At 35.1% G+C, this 15,217-nt stretch overlaps 1 long non-coding RNA gene across 1 annotated transcript; it reads right to left on the bottom strand.

Moving 5' to 3' along the window:
- Positions 1-308: 308 nt before the first annotated feature.
- On the bottom strand, positions 309-11,859 carry LOC148781511 (uncharacterized). The gene is made up of 2 exons (XR_016058385.1): positions 11,653-11,859; positions 309-539 (listed from the first exon to the last, which is right to left on the bottom strand). It is a non-coding gene; the product is annotated as an uncharacterized LOC148781511 (long non-coding RNA).
- Between the last annotated feature and the right edge of the window lie 3,358 nt (positions 11,860-15,217).

The raw sequence follows: 15,217 nt of genomic DNA, 5'->3' as shown, positions 1-15,217 counted from the left end.
AATACATTTTCAGTCGTCTATAAATAAGATGAATGTTCCAAGAGATCATAAGGTCTCTTCTTTCAATCATATCAGAAATTAAGATATTTGGATTTGAAACCACTCTGAACAACTCGGGGAACGCCACTTTCAGTGGATAGTCCCCTACCCATTTATGATTTGAAAACAAAACATGTCTTCCACTACCAATGTTCCATCTAAAGTAGCCAGAGATCATAGCCCTGCAATTAAAGATATTTTTCCAAATATAAGAGACTTTGCTACCTTTACCACCACCAAGCCAAACACCATGTCCATCAAGTCCATACTTTGCCACCAGAACTTGGCACCACAAGTGATCCCTTAAATGAATAATTGTCACACCCCAAGAATTTATAATACTGTTATTCCTGAGATGTGACAGACAAACATATATACAGCTATTGATAGGACAAATTTACAGTGGCGAGGTCTTACAAAGTAACAAAAGAAAGCTAGCACAACAACAATATCTTCCAAGGTTGATCTTGACTAGCACTCAAAATGAATCCGCAGTTATCCTGAAAAAATGTTTACCATAGTTTGATGAGTTTGGCTACTCAGTAAGTGATCATCATAATCCTAAAAATAATCATGATTGAAAGATATCAATATTTTCCAAAATGAGATCTATTAACAGAAATGCATCAACAGTTTCACTTTCAATAAATGCATAATTAAGTATAATCCGAGTAATTGAAATGCTTATAACACTTTTAACGGCAGTGCATAATTCAAAGGATTTCACAAAATACCCTACTGACGTCCCAAGTAGGTCACCTATATACCCCATCAGCGTCCTGATAGGTCCACTTAATCCCTATCGGCGTCCCAGATAGGGCCACTTAATCCCTGTAGATCCACTTATACCTCACCGATGTACCGGATGAGTCCACTTAATCCCTACCGGCGTCTCAGATAGATCCACTTATACCTCACCGGCGAACCGGATGAGTCCACTTGCATGCTTAAATTATTTCTAAATCTCTTTAAACATTCGAAAGCAGCAATATCATGTACTCAACATATCACTGAAATCATTAATATGAATTTCACTTAAACCATTAATAACAGTCACTCTCTATAACATTTCAAAAATAACCAATCAAATATTTTGGGCTCAAATTTAGAAAGGTAGCAGTTTGTAAAGGCATTCTAGCATAATTGCCAATTTAATATGTATAGAAAAACTCTTATAGAAATTCAAGAATACGAAATTATCACAATTTATGGGATATCAATCCACAAATAAACATTTCACAACGATACTATAATCAATGGCAAAAATGTCAATTTTTAAATAATAACGCAGTCATTTGCACATGAATTTTACAATGTCTAAATATTCAAAACAGTAGAAAGAAATATCACGATTTTACTAAAAGCAGAAATATCACATTTATTTCTAACAATAGACAAGAAAAATAAATAAATTTATTTTTTCATAATTCACAGCATTCAAAATTTCTAACATAGATAAAATATCACAATTTTTATTAAAAAGATTATTTTTCAAGATAATGAGGTCACGTGCGCATAAAATTTATCGCGCCTAAAATTCATGATAATAAGCATAAATAATTATTTCATTTTATTTTTAAAAAGAATGGATTATTTTTCAAGACAATGGGGTCACTTACACACAAAACTTATAAAATAAAGATCCTGGACGGAAATATCACTATTTATTAAAAACAGACTATTTTTCAGGAAGACGATGTCACTTACCCACAAATATTTGAGAGGGAGCTTCCGATAAAAAATTCGGTTCGAGAGAGGAGTTCACTGTGTTTCGACCAAAGAGAGAGAGAGATCTCAAAATTTTCTAGGGTGGGAGTGCTCACCTCCCCTATTTAAATTCTTATAACGTATTATTATATTATTTTATTAGGCTCTACCTCATACCTGAGGTATCGAGTTAAGAGTCTGTTTTTAACATATGAAAACCACGTCCACTAAAGGACGTGGCAAGCAGCAAGCAAAAGTTTAAACCAAGTAAAAACCTTTGAAAATAGTGATGGCCCCCAAGGACCATCATACTCAAACAAACCATCACCTATTTAAAAGTATCTTTTCTCCTTTTTTTTTTTATTTTTATTTTTTATTTTTTTATTTTTTTTTTAAAATTTTAGGATTGTTACATTCTTAATAATTCTCCACCACCATTTACATAACAAGGCAAGATTGAAATTCCTAACATTGCGGATGCCCTGACCACCTTCACACATTGGGGTACATGTGTTGGATTTATGTGGCCTTTAAAGGCCTTATGAGTGCTTATAAAATGAAAATGATATAGTGGAATATGAACTCAGTGGGAGTGTGGTCCCTCGTGGACCATACTAAGCAAACAATGTTTACAAATACCGGAATGTGCTTGATGATCTAGGCTAGTCGGTTGGAAAAATCCTATGCCACCTGGGCATAAAGAACAAATCGAAAAAGGTTTTGGGTTAGCCGTTGATGAGGTCAGATAATATGCCCGGATGAGTGAGCCGAGGGACAGTTTGACCCTTGTGTGTGATGGTGGCCTTCAGAGACGGCAAGCATATCGATAGATCGTGTCATCACACGGCAAGCATATCGATAGATCGTTCGAAAAAGTCAGAAATCCACATTTTAGGGTGAAGCGTATGTATGTGCGAGAGATACTCCTATGCATCATAGGAGCTATGGTCGCATCAGGTCTAAGAGATATTGACTCATCTCTAAGGGAGGACTTGAAATTCACAGACTGGGATTGTGATCCCTTGACTCATCAGCCGGACTTTGGTGACCCACTAATGAGCCCCTACTTAGACTATGGGTCATGAAAAACGCTGGGTCTATCTGATAAAACAAGTGTGGTTTGTATTTCACATTTGAAGCTGAAGTGTCTCATGATTGTTTATTCTTAAACCACATGGATCTTTTTCTCATCAAATTAATTTAATTGTGTTTGTTTTATGATGGAAATTATTTTAAGATTATTATTTGAATTTCTATAAACTCCTGGATATTTTATTTATAATTTTTGGATTTATAAAATTATAGATATTAATTTTAGAATTGTTTAAATATTCAAATAATATTCTAAAATATTTTTATTAATTTTAAATATATAAAAATATCATGGGGGCCCATTGTGCGCATGGACTCGCCATATTTTACGAAGGTTGGGCTCATGAGTGCCTCCCTTGGGTGGCACGCCCCACCCTTATTATCTTTCCTATTTTTTTGTTGACATGGCATGTGGCCATATGGTTGGAAGATATTGACTAAATATTGATTTGATATATCTTTAAAGATTTTGTGAAAAAATTGAGTAGACTTGTGCTATTTTATGATATGCATAATATTTTGATTAAATTTAATTTATTTAATTTATATTGATGAGAAAATGGTTTAAGAAAAGGTGATAATGGTTCATGCACCTTTCATAATGTTGATGGCCCATCTATAAAATGAATGATCAGATCTCTCACCTCACAAGTCGCAATTGATCGATGGTCTATGTTCAATCTCACAAGAAGAGGCAAGCCAAAGAAAACCCTAAAAAACCCTAATCTTATTCAAAGCATATAAAAATGGATTGTCTGTACCAAAAACTATCTACACCTTATCTTTTTATCTCTCTCTTAAGAAAGTTTAGCTCTCTCATATTTGATCTTTCTATCCCACATTGTGAAAGAACCTAAGGGTTTAAGTTATGGAGTTCTTCTCTCCTATCTCTCAAGTATAGATTTACAGCTAAGGGTTTTAGGGTTTAGCTAAAAGAGAATTCATCTCTCTCAAACTAGGTTGCTAAGAGAATTCACCAAGCGTTTGAGTTTGTGATCAAAAGGGTTCATGTTCCATTGGTGCAGCTTGGCCGAACTTTTCTTTTCCGGTTCGAGATTGAAGCTAGACCGTCGATCCCATGCCATCGGATGATGGTGACTCGGTATGAGGTGTAATAAGCTCGGTTGAGGTAATCTCCGGCACTATTCTTTTTGTTCTTATCTTTTATTCTCAAGCATAGTGCATGGTTGTTTTAATGGCATTAAGTTGTTAAAATCTTGGTTTTATTATTATATTGATTTTATTTTGAAATTTATCTTATTATAATAAAGACCACCTGTAAGTGATCTTTTGCCGAAAGAAAGGGGTGAAAAAAAAAACAATGTATTCCTCAGTAAAAGATCACATAGGTATTTCTTTTAACATACTCTATCATATCTAAGAAGATTAAATTTTCTATTTTCACCATGTGAACCCCATAAAAAATCTCTCATCATTCTTTCAATTCTCTTAGCAACGAAGACTAGAATTTCAATCACTAACATCTGGTATACAAGAAGATTGGCTAGGCATGATCTAAGAAGAGTGACCCTACCCCCCAAGGATAGGTATTTATGTGTCCACAAATCCAGTTTAACTTGTATCGTTTCAATCACCCTATCTCAAACAGCTATGCGAAAGTTTGAATCTGAAATCAGTAACCCCAGGTAGGTAATGGGAAATGATTCAACTTTGCATCCCACTACAAGTGCCAAATTCTAGACATTCAGCTCATGACAATTGATTCCTACCAAAGATGACTTGTGGAAATTCACCTTAATTCCAAGCACGCCTTCACATATTTCTAAAAATCTTGCAACAGTTCCTAGTTGTACCTTATCTGTGTCACAAAAGATAATAGTATCGTCCACATATAGTAAATACGAAACAATAATATTAGAATTTACAATCTGAAAGCCCTTAAAGTTGCTCAAAAGCTCAACCCTGGTCAACATAAGGTTGACGCATTCTGTAAAGATGGTGAATAAGAAGGGGAGAGAGAGTCTCCTTACCTAAGCCCTCTCAATGCATTAAAAAAACCAACAGGGCTCCCCTTGAAGAGTACAGAGAAATGTGTTGTAGAGAGACATTCATATATCCAACTTCTCCATCAAGCTCCAAACCCCATCTTTTTTATAATTTCAAGTAGCAACTTCCACTCAACCATATCATAAGCTTTTTCCAGATCCAGTTTAATGAGTATATATGCCCTCTTACTCAACATATGGGAGTGAATACACTCTTGAGCTACCAATACGCTATCAGTAATTTGACAGTCCTGAATAAAAACAGATTGTGAAGTTCAAATAAGAGAAGGCAAGACTCCTTTAAGACGCTCTGCTAAGACCTTTGCAATAATTTTGTAAACACTTGAAAACAAACTTATTGGTCAAATGTCAGATAACCCACTAATCGTAGATTTTTTAGGAATCAGAACTAGAAAAGTAGAGTTAACTCCTTTAACAAGATGACCTCTATTAAAAAATTCTTTCACCATCGCCAAAAAATCATCATTCATCAAATCCCATAATTTATGGAAGAAGGCTAGGGGGAAGCCATCCGGACCCGGTGCTTTGTCTTCATACAATGCAAAAACTGCACTTCTAAGTTCCACAATGGTAATGTTCCTTTCCAATGTTACTATCTAATTGCAATCGAGAGTTTTGAAAGGGACATTATCAAAATTAAGCTGAAATGTCACCTCCTTAGTAAAAGCATTCTTAAAATGTTGAATGACTCCTCCTTCCATCGCCCCACTGTCATCTGGATCAATGCCAGGAATAGAAAGACCTAAAATATCATTTTGTCTTCTTCTGACACTAGCAATCGCATGGAAGAATTTTGTATTCAGGTCACCTTATTTCAGCTATTTGTTCTTAGATATTTGTTCCCAATAGATTTCCTCAATTCTCCAAGTGTCCTCCAATTCTTGGATTTAAGACTACACTCCCAAACCAACTGCTCAGTTAAAACCCCACTCTCTTGGATATTTTGATATAGCAATTCAATCTCAGCAACTAGACCATCAATCTTGGCTCTAAAACTCATATGGTTCTCCTTTCTCCACTCCAACAGTTTGTGCTTTAAGATCAACAACTTTTTGTAGATTTAGAAGTCTAAAGATCCCAAAACCACAATGGTAGCTCACGTTCTCTTAATAAGATTGACCACCTCATGGTTCTCCAACCCGCTTAATTCGAATATAAAGGGTTTGGACCCACTCTTCTAACTCCCAATATTTAAAAGAATAAGAAGATGGTCAGAGGACAAATGCACCAATGATTTTACATTAACAAGGGGGAAGACTGCCCACTTTGCTGTAATAAAAAACCTGTCCAATATGGATATAGCAAGATTTCCAACGCTATTATTAGACCAAGTGAATCTTGATCCAACAATCGGTGGGTCCAAAAAGGCATTATCGATAATAAACTTATTAAATAATCTCATCATAGAGTTAATTAGGTGGCCTACTAAATATTCATCAAGCCACCTTATAAGATTAAAATCCCCCCAATAACAACATGAAAAGCAAAATCCCTAATGACTGACGATATTTTCTGAACAAAAACACGCTTCAAAGAACAAATAGAAAGTTCGTACACATTCATAAAACCCCAAGAAAAACCCTGAGTAGGCCCCAAAAAACCCAGAAGTATGAAGTTATCTTTAACAATTGAAACAAAATTGCTAAGCACCAATGGAATCCAAATCTCACCAGAGTTTTCAACATAATAAATACCACAAAAACAGACAACCCTTGAGCCTCAAACTTCCCTTGCTATAAAAAGAGTAGGACACGGAAGTTTAGTCTCTTGTAAAGCCAAAATTATAGGTTTGTACTTAGAAACTAAAAACCGAACATCTTTTTTGTGTCTGGGATCACCCAAGCCCCTAACATTCCATGAAATAAAATTCATTAAAATTAGGGAGTAGAAGATGAAGAACCTGGTCCGGAAGGACTGACCCCGTCACAACTATCCTGCGGCACCATGAACTCCCATTCATCATTATCAGTCGCAGAGAAAGAGGATGAAGTACCGAGATCAACCAGCTCAAACTCACGAAAAGTAATTGCAACATTCATAAAACCACCTTTAGGAATGCCTCAAGCCTCCAATCTAGCCGAGGAATGAACACCCCTTTGATAGGTTTTCTGCCCCTTAGCCTTAGCTGCGGTCTTTTCCCTTGGGGTATAATTCACCACATCTTTAACATGGGCCTTTTCCATAGGGTTGAGTGAGTCAATGTCCTTCACTGTCTCTTTAGCTTTTCTTAGATTACGGATCTCTATTATCACCAACGCCAGGGGAGCATTTTCTGTGCCCATGTCGATCAACAACTTTTGGATCAAGGGAACATCATCTGAAATATCTTCAGGTGGTAAAGCCGGCCCATCATTAGGTGTAGTTAAAACTACCAAAGGTGAAGGCTCAAGAACCGTAACCATGGACAACTCAGAGGTCATGTTAGACACGACATCAATCAAAGCATTAACCACAGGAACCTCCATAGGGGCAAGTAAAGCAGGAACCTCCTCTGGCTCCAACAAAGGCAGAGGCTCATATGGTCCACCAATACAATTGCCAAGGGATCGATAAACAATGGATTGAAGCGGTTGCGGCTTTTCTTAGAGTAGCCCTTTACGACAACAGATCGATAAGGCAGAGAGTGCATCTTACACTTGAGAATAGCACATACAAGCACCACACACCACGCTCGACCGAGGCCTTTCCAGTGAAAGAAGAAAACAACCAGAGCAGTAACCAAGGCTGGTTTCTTAGGAAGGTAAAGTGTACTTTCTTGTTTGGTCAAATAAGGAATAGAAAATTCCTTAAGCACATCAAACTTAGTGCAATTAGCCACCTGTACAATGGCATGTTTCCCAAAGGTGGGCTGATGGCATGGCAATCTTACCCCAGACGTGCATGGCACGGAATCAGCAGTAGGCGGCACCAAAGTTATCATGAGAATGTTTTGATAGACCCTCAGCTCTCTTTGATTGTGCAAGTGAGATATCGTCAAGTATCCACTGTTTAGGCAGGATATCTACATTTACCGAAGACTCAGCTAGGAGTTCCCTCTTCAAACCTCTTCGCTTAGGTGTCAAGGGGTTACGGAAATGAAAACCTTGCGTATATTTTGGAAAACTCCCCACTGCCACCCAACGTTTTTAAGATTTGGGGGTTACCTTTTTTTAATTTTAAACTCCCTAGGATTACATCGGGGTCCAGCTAGGTGGTTACCCTTGACTTGTTGTATTACCGACGTCGGTGCCTTAGTATTCTCCGGCGACTGCAATTTTCTGCCATGGCGAATTTCAAAAACTCCACTAGGAATATCAGTCCTCTAGGTCGATCGTGTGGGATCACATCGTACTCAAATAACAAAGGAATCAACCCCAATGTTAAGACAAATATTGTCAGGGATACTAACACTGTTCACTATGGAAACTTTGACACGAACCCCATCGCAAAAAGGATTTAAGAAAGAGTCTCAATCCATATCTTTGTAGCATCCTACATCATTAGCAATCCTTTTAATGATTTCTAAGCTCCACACATACAGAGGAATGCCACTAAGAGTAATCCAGATATTCTCTGTATGTATAAAAGAGCTATGATCACTTACCTTCCATAAATCTAAAGATAACAATCATCATCGGATTCGACAGAATCAAAATTTGAGAGCTTTGACAACCTCCTTCTCAGATTCCAGTTTAAAAATTACCTTGTTGATTCCTATCACCTTGAGATCGCGACAATAGGAAAGGTTCCAACACCTAGCCCAATCAGCTAAGCCGAAGAAATCAGCAATGGGGGGGGGGGGCATGAGCCAGTGACGAAAAGTCCCGGCTTAATATTAAGCTTTTCCCAATCGGTTTTTTCGAGACACACCATTGGAAAAGAAGACAAACCATTTAACCCCGGAATACCACCACTGACAATCATCGCAAACACTACCTTCTATCACCATCATACTTCACATGAGAGCACACAGGAGCACTCACCATCTTCCCCCAGCATGCACAAGGACACATCTCTCTTTCTCTCTCTCTCACACACTGAGTTTTGCAGGACCTTGACCTTCACTGATGGGGGTGCGCGACACCTGTCCTTAACAATATTATTTAAGAGAAAGAAAATTACTTCTCCAATACAATACACAAAGACAGAGAGCACCAAAGTTGTCTCTTTCTAGATAAATCTCTCACAAAATACTTTCGAAAGCAAGAACGCTTCATAGCAAGGTTGGAGTAAACAAATCCTTTATAGGGAGATAAAATACCTTTTCACCTACTACACATGACTGTTCAAGTACACATTAGGTCAAGAATTGTGTCTCTCAACCTTTAGAATGGTGCATCTACTGCAACTACTATGCAACAGTGTTACCTACAATCATGCGGTATTTCTCTCGGTTCTGGGAGGCTAGCTACCATGTTTGACAACCATGAGCCAAAAGTCACACAATGTCCTCTTCGGGTTTCGTTAGACCAACCATCACACTTTATATGTGTCCCTACCATAGTTAGTAAATCTCTGTTTAATCGGTGATTTTTTCAAAAAATCGGCTTTTTTATGGGAACAGTTTTGAACAGTGTGGCACAAATTACTGGACCGGACCAATCCATTGGAATTAAAGTATTGGGACGTCCTTTGACCACCAAACCATTGGAGATTGCACTCTATTGGAAACATTGCTTGTTGCTGTAAAAAGATTGACGAGCCACGAATGTGACCCACATACATACACAGGCTAAGGGCGTGGGCCAATACGAGCGTAAAAAATACAAAGTATACCGTCAAATACCATTTCTTATGCGTTGTAACATGTTGCAAAAGCTTTCTTTTCTTTGGTTTTTAGAACACAAGTGAAGATGATACCTATATATTTAAGGAAGGCTACCCTCATCCTATTTTTCAACGTAAGATAGATAATCCACTACTTCTCTCTCTATAAAATAAGCAAAAACACACTTATCAAAATATTATTTTGAAATAAAACATAGTATTTTCAAAACAAAATATAATAAGAGCATATTGTCTATTTGCTCCCTTAGGTAAAACTTAAACTAGGCGAACTTTTTTACCCCAAAATTTGGAGACATAACTTGCTGAATCAAGCGACCAACATTAAGAAAAAACTAAAAAAAGAAACCAAATCATACATTGTCTTTGAAAACAGTACCATCCCAAAATTGAATAGGGGCCATCCAACTTTTTGAGGGCAAGATTTAAGTATTGATAATCAAAATCTGATTTTTTTTTTTAAATAATCATCTAGTGATTCTTAAATAGATCTCATAATTTTGTATGGAAAATTCCTTCTGGCTAGGTCTTTTGCCTGAGGGAGTTAATATACAGTCTCGTACGATCACTCGTGCATGCGGCTTAACTTCCATGTCTCAAAAGTACATTGCATGTGGTGCCCACAATCCACCAACTAGCCACTTTGTCCAAATGGAAACTATGGTGCACAAATATTTCTCTCTCGTCAGGTAAAGTGTAGAGCTAATGCACGACATTGAGTCTAATTCGCTACTATTGGTCCAATAGTATACATTAGGGCCATTTATTTTTTAGTACAAAAGGTTGCGATTACTATGGACCATTAAATGTAAAATTTGATGATTGAAGATGTGTGATTGATTCGATACAAAAACCAAAATAACATTTCGCCAACTATGTAATGTATATGTAGCCGTTATATTTTACATTTAATAGCTAAGAGTGATTGTGACTTTTTTATTCTAAAAATTATCCTAAAAATTATATCTAAAAAGAGCTAAGAGTGATTGTGACTTGCTTATTCCAAAAATTATCCTAGAATTATATCTAAAAAAAGATAAAAACTTCTAAAATTGTCTTAGTTGTCCCTTTCTTTATTCCAAGGGTATTTAATAAGGCATCGATGATAGTTTTGCTGAATGATGGGGGTAATTTTGAAGTGAAACTCAAGGTGCTTAATAATAAAGGCCATCGTCTTTCTTTGAATATTCCAAAAATATCCTTCTAAAGATGATATGTATTCTTTATCGTTTAATAAAAATATAAATAATGTCTTTCCCAATAAAAAAAATTGTTTCATGTGGACTGGACCGCATTTCTACATATGCTGTGGAGAAAGTGTAAAACGTCCATCTTAAATATGGATGCAAGTAGGTTTTCCATTTAAAAACAAGAAAAACTAATTGTCCAAATGTTTTCTTACTAGAATTATTATTTTTAATTTTTAAAATTATTTATTTTTTCATATTCATGATATCCATGTTAGAGATTACATGTCCTTAAAAATTAAGTCTTAAAATTCATCTCAAAAAGAGATTTATCAAGAGGCCCGCGTTTCTACATATGCGGTCTTGGTCGCATAGAAACCGGGTCCTCCCAATAATAAAAAGAAAAACAATTATAAGGTTGCAACCTTAAAATGTAGAATTAAAGATGCATCTTATATAATTTGTACTTCTTATGTACACGGGATGAGAGAGAAAACAATTGAACGCGTTTGCCCAATGAAATAACCCTGAACAGAAGAGAAAACTTGTTGGGATTTTATTTTTCATTATTATGAAACACTTAATAGTAATAGTTTTTGTTATTACAAATATGTCCGTTTTTTCAACTTCCTAACAAATTTTTTTAAACAAGATTGTTTTACCCATTTTTGGTTTATCAAAAACCTAAATTACGCCTATTTTGGTTTTTGAAAAAGCGAAATTAAACCCATCTTTTTTAACACCTTTCGGTCTCTCACTGCGCTCTGGAGCTCTCTGTATTTTTTCTTCTCTCACTCTTACCTCTCCTATAAGAAATCCTAATCTATATCTTTTACCTCTTTACAAGCAATGGGACCTGAATTATGCGATGATGGCGGTGGACAATGAGACAAGAGGAGCAGAGAGCGCCACTGATGCAGTACAAATAGAACATGTTGCAGTCACTCTTGTTTGAATTGCCAAGTGACTTGCATTGGCGAAAGAAGCTCGTTCCTAAAAGAGGTTTAAGCCATGGCGGCCGAACCATCACCACCTCCTCCTCCTTACAATCACCAAGAAAATCAAACCCCATTACGTTATCACCCAAAGAGAACAAAAGCCAATGTTTAAACTATGTTTAGAGAAAGAAAGAGGTAAGACAGTTCAGACTTTAAACCTATACCATAGTTTGATCCACCTCTAATTTGATGAACAAGAATCGATCTCTCTCTAGGTTGAAGTGGGGTTTGTCTTCCATCTTAGTAAATCGTGGGTCTCTCCATCGCTTGTCTCTTTATCTCTCTGGCATTTTTTTGTCATCAGCCGTTCCCTCTCTCATCTTCCTTCACAGTTTATCTCTCTAAACTTTATTTTCTTTTGGAGTTTAAGTGAATGGATCTCCAAGTCTTAGTTACTCTCCCGTTTTCGGTTTTTGAGAAACCAATTTTTCAAAAACTGAAAATAAATAGTTTCTCCCTTTTTAAAAAAAAAATATTATGAAGTTGAAAAAACGGATATATTTATAATAACTGTTAGGTTCTTTTTTTTTTTAAAGACAAAATTATTAAGTATTTTCATAAAAACAAAAAAATACAAAAATAGATATTTATGTTATTTTTCCAAACTTTTTTCCGCTTTAGGGTAAGACATTAAACGAGGAAACTTCTTTTAGATCTTTTTGCTATTAGGATGCGAGCCTCGACTCGTGCTTAATCACGTGCACATCTGGTTTTATGTGATCGATGGTTATAAAAATATACGAATAAGTTCATATAAGGTTGAACCGTAAGTGGGAATTCCATAATTTCACATGGAAACATACTCTTACAAAAAAAAAAAAAAAAAAAAAGGAAAAAGAAAAAGAAAAAGAAAGAAGAAGTGGTTGTAAGGCTCCCGCTTTCAAACAACACATCTCCAAACTCAATTGAGAGATGTAGTTTGTTGTTAAAAATTTTCTTCAATTGAAAATAGCATTTTTTTGACTAAAAAAGAGCAAAGAGTAAGCTGAAAAAAGTATGGTGAGAAGTTACGATGAACGGCGTCTGAGAGTAACATAGCAAAATGATAAATTAAGATCTGTAAATCTGACCCAAATAGTTAAAAAAATAGCTGTAAGATAAGGGGTGCGGTTTTTATAAGGTTGCAACCTTAAACAATCTAGTTAAGGTGCACCTTAAAATTTTATCATAACATGTAATTTTGTTATAAACAATTCTTAATATTATCTTAAAATCTATTTTCGTACCTAATTAGAAAATTTTGAATGGTTAAATTCTACTAGATCTATAAATATATGAAAATATTGAAAATAGACGGTTTAGATAATGTGTTACAAGATGCACCATTTTGAGGACTCAAAAACTTTTTTTTTTTCATATTCATACATCTTGATGTCAAGATGATCGATTAGAGGGTTTTTTCAACATTAAAACAACATTTTCGATATATTTTTGAAGTGCATATGTGACTCTACATTTGAAGGTTGCAACCTTATATAAACGGTTCTCATAAGATAATGAAGTTTGGGATAGTATTTCCTTGTAGATTTGGAGGAAATCTACGTTATCGCTCGTATAAGATAACGTTGACGCCTTGTATAAATTTTTTTTGTTTTTTTTTTTAAAAAAAAACGTAGGATAATTCACGTTCAAAGTGGAGCGGCAAATTATGGAAATGTCGTGAAATGACAAGGGGGCCCTCAATCAATTATCCTTGTTCCTCACTCAACCAACATCGCTGATCTCTTCCCCATTGAACGGCTCAAATTCGAGCATCTATCTAGTCTCTCACGATAGCATATCATCGCATCCAACGTTTAGATGTGTGACACGTGTATATCCACCCAAATACGATGGACTTGATTGGAGGTACAAATATCTAGCAGGCAAACGCGCTTGCTTCCTTAGTCAATTGCATTTTATTTCGTGGGGCCGCGGTTTCATAAAGTCTTTCATTTAATTAACGCAGTTTAGGTGTTGTATAAGGTTGAGGCCTATACAATCAAAGTAAGGCGCACCTTTAAATAGTGTTGACATATGTCATTTCAGTATAAATATTTTTTATGATGGACAACAAAACTTTATTTTTATCTTTAATAATTAGATTTAAAGCTTAAAAAATAATGTAGATCAAGCATATCTATGAACACTTTGAATGTTGAAAATTGACAGTCTAGATAATACATTACAAGATATATTATTTCCTAGTTTTGGAAACCAAGTAGTCGGACCGAGTCTGAGTAATGCCAAGTACGGTAGCAACGAAAAAGTGGTCAAAAGAATTATAAAAAATAAGAAATGTATGTTTAAAGTAAGATTAAGAAAAAATCATAAAAAAAAAAGATACAAAAGCAGTAAAAAAAAAAATAGATTTTAAAAAATCAACTTGTGACTAGAGATATTTTTTAAATAATTCAAAAAAGAAAAAAATAAAAAATAAGTATTTATGGCAATAATGTTTTTCAATCTTTGTCAAAACGATAGAGAACACACATACACACACACATATATATACAGAGAGAGAGGAAAAGTTTATATATAGCCGAGGCTCTAAACAATCAAATTGGAGCCTACCACAAAAATTTCACTAAAAAAATTTATTTTGATGCACAAATATCCTCAAATTGATCATCTTGATATCAAGATATATGGACATAGAAAAAATGGATTTCAAGTTTTGGAAATAGTGTATTTTGTAATGCACTTTTTTACCGTCAATTTTCAATATTTTCAAGTTTTCATAGATCTGCTCGATCTATTTATATTTAAAGATGAAAATATATTTTAAGGCTAACACAAAGATTTCCAGTATTGAAACCACATTTCTCGACACAGTTTGAAGGTAGGCTCTAAAAAAAAAAATTAGAGCCTACCTAAAAAATTTCACTAGAAGATGTTGTTTTGATGCCCAAATATCTTCAAATTGAGAAGCATAGACGGAAGAAAAAAATAGATTTCAAGTTTTGAAAATAGTGCATCTTGTAACGTATTTTTTAACCGTCAATTTTTAAGTTATTAAAGTTTTCATAGATCTGCTCGATCTACACTCTTTTTTAAGCCATAAAATTTATAATTAAAGATTCGAAAATATATTTTAAGGCCAACACAAAGATTTCTAGCGTTGAAACCACATTTCTCGACACAATTTGAAGGTAGGCTCTAATTTGATTACTTAGAGCCTAGGCTCTATACAAACAGCATCCTATATATAGAGCCTAGGCTCTAAACAATCAAATTGGAGCCTACCACAAAAATTGCAGTAAAAAAATTTGTTTTGATGCGCAAATATCCTCAAATTGATCATCTTGATATCAAGATATATGGACATAGCAAAAAATGGATTTCAAGTTTTGGAAATAGTGTATTTTGTAATGCATTTTTTTACCTACAACTTTCAATATTTCAAGTTTTTATAGATATGCTC

This window comes from Amborella trichopoda, chromosome 6 (genome assembly GCF_054954075.1).
Source record: "Amborella trichopoda isolate Santa Cruz 75 chromosome 6, AtrichopodaSantaCruz75HAP2 v2.0, whole genome shotgun sequence".
Taxonomy (NCBI): Eukaryota; Viridiplantae; Streptophyta; class Magnoliopsida; order Amborellales; family Amborellaceae; genus Amborella; species Amborella trichopoda.
Note: the sequence above shows the minus strand (reverse complement) of the source record. Positions and strands in the feature narration are given on the sequence as shown.